The sequence below is a fragment of the Montipora capricornis genome, chromosome 3, assembly GCF_036669925.1.
Source record: "Montipora capricornis isolate CH-2021 chromosome 3, ASM3666992v2, whole genome shotgun sequence".
Classification (NCBI taxonomy): domain Eukaryota; kingdom Metazoa; phylum Cnidaria; class Anthozoa; order Scleractinia; family Acroporidae; genus Montipora; species Montipora capricornis.
In genome coordinates, this window is record NC_090885.1 from 3,310,301 (window position 1) to 3,312,800 (window position 2,500).

General features: G+C 38.8%; 1 protein-coding gene across 2 annotated transcripts in view; it reads left to right on the top strand.

Annotated features, from left to right (window-relative positions):
* LOC138041933 (uncharacterized) overlaps positions 1-437 on the top strand; it is a 58,235-nt gene extending 57,798 nt beyond the window's left edge. Inside the window, exon 28 of one of the 2 annotated variants that reach the window (XM_068887625.1) lies at positions 1-437. This exon is cut by the window's left edge and continues 1,555 nt beyond it. The gene's annotated coding sequence lies outside the window, so the exon portion shown is untranslated. The other variant, XM_068887626.1, reaches the window with a different exon arrangement.
* The last annotated feature ends 2,063 nt before the right edge of the window (positions 438-2,500 follow it).

Sequence of the window (2,500 nt, forward strand, 5' to 3'; positions counted from 1 at the left end):
ATGGCACCACTGAGGTGGAGACCTTTTTTTATGGATTACTTTATTCAGTGGAGCAATGTAGATAGTATTGATTAATAATTAAAGATGATCAGTTATTGTTATAATTTTGACAATTACCGTATTCAATAGGAATAATTTGTGCTGGCACAAAACCTAATGGTGTTTATTAGGGAGGCTCAAACCAGGATTGAATCTACACAACTTTTTCAGGAAAAGGCAATGTTATGGTACTATATATAAAACACTAATAATAATCTTGTCAAGCTATGATTGGTGTTTCAAATGAAACCATAGCGTTACGTGAAATAATTGTTGAGTCAATTGCAATATGGCATTCCCTTTAAATTGTCCAAACTGGTTTGAGCCTCCTTAACTAAATTATTCAGCGAATTACCTAATGTAGTTTTTTCCTAAGAGAATTAAAACTAGATTTTTCTACTTTGGCGGTTTGTTTTGTTTTTCATTTCCAAAATGTGGGCCTCAAGAGCTTTCATGGGGGACCCCTATACCAAAGAAATTGATAAAAGAATGTGGAATTGTCCAGACTTCGTAAGCCATGATCAAAACCGTACAACTGTTGGTATAGTAAATTGACCACCAAAGAGAAATTTGAAAGTTGACGTTCGGTGGTTAATTTACCATATCAACCCAGTTAATAAATCCGTTTCCACGTTTGACTTTCTCACCGACGCATCCCCACAGTTTCCTTAACTAAACCTCTTTATCCATGATCAAGACGGCTGAATAGTTCTGTTTGTCCGTCTTTCATTATCAAAATTTTGACGGAAGCTATCCAGGTCATGTTAAAGCAAATGAAACAAATTATTGCATAGTTTTTGCTAGCCTTTTAGAAAACCAAGCTAAAAAGTAAGTTCGTATTTGTTCACATTTAATAATAAAAAGAGGCTACGGGTAGCCTACACTCTGTTCGAAGGATTTTTAGCCGGATTGCCTTTTAAGTTCACAATATTTGTTTTTTGTTTCAATATCTTGCTCAATACCCACTCCAATTCCGTAGTCTGAAGTCCAAAGTCCACGTTCCGTGACGCAACCATAGGGTTTAATGCGATCGTAGAATAGATCTGTTGTCTACGGCATTGATTCCAATTAAAACCAGTAAACGAATGCTTAGGGCCGATTTACACGGTACGACTTTGTCGCATGCGACAACGGCTTACGACAGGCCCACGACATGATTTACGATTGTTGTGTACGTCAGAAAAAATGTCGTAGCATTTTAAAACATGTTTTAAAACGCTGCGACAATCGTAATCATGTCGTAGGCCTGTCGTGAGCTTGTCGCATGCGACAAAATCGCATCGTGTAAATCGGCCCTTACAAGTTTCTACGATGGTATTAAAAAATATTTAATACTTTTTCTTGACACTCCGGGAGAATATTGGCCCGGGTAGAGGTGTTGCCGAGCAATACGATGGCCGGATATTGCGTGCAACGAAAACAAAAAAAATCGTTTCCGGTCACGCCGGCAGAATTCTTTAATGAATATCCCCTCCCTCTTTCCCCCTCCTAAATACTCTTTTTTTTGGGCCATCTTAGCTTAATCAAAAATAAGGCGCAAATAGCCGTGATAAACATAAACAACAATTAATAGTTGCTTATGGTACATATAAAAAGTTCAAATTTGTAGTTAACAGCCACTTCAGAATATGTATATGTCTTAGCATACGAAACGTTAAAGTAATTAATTTCAAACAATGCGCTTGTTTATGTTTGTCTCCGCTTTTTGCGTCTTATTTTTTTTCATTCCCCACCTAGTTTATCACGAAGCCTTTCGTGGTCTGGTGGTCATCGCGAGTACCTCCGAATGAGGAGGCCCCACTTGGGGTACTTGAAATTCTGCCAACCACGAGCTGGAAATCTTATGCATGCGCAGGAAAATCGCAACCCAAAAGCGTTTGTTATACTTCTTTCGAACAAAGTAACAATCCAGCAACACACCAACGCCAGGAACTAGAAATATAGACAAGTGTTTTAAATAATAAAGTCAATGTCAGGTAAAGAGAAGTACTCTTATAAATTCAAAAATGCTACATTCAAACTAATTCTTCAATAATTATTAAGGTAATTCATTGACCTAATCTTACCCAATCTCGACACCAGAGCTCTTCTCTCCCTCGGTCAAGAGAAGAGCTCTGGGGAACCCTGAAACAAAGTGTCTTCTCATTGGTTTATGAAGAACAATCAAAAGCGTCTCTAATTGGTGCATTCATGTTAGCACGAGGAGTGAGCAGCCGCCGTAAGGCTCAAATATCCAATTTTTGGCTGTAAGAACCCTACGGCGCATGCTCTTCTACACAGAGTTTCCCAGAGCCTTGGGTCGACCCGAGGCTCTGGTGACTAGAATGTAATCTTACATGGATAACAAGTAGGCGTTCACGTGGGATGCACTGATCAAAACAAGCAACAGGCATGCCAGCCTCTGTAAATATAAATTCTGCAGTCTGTGAAAAAATTCCTTGGAACAGTACACGAACATACA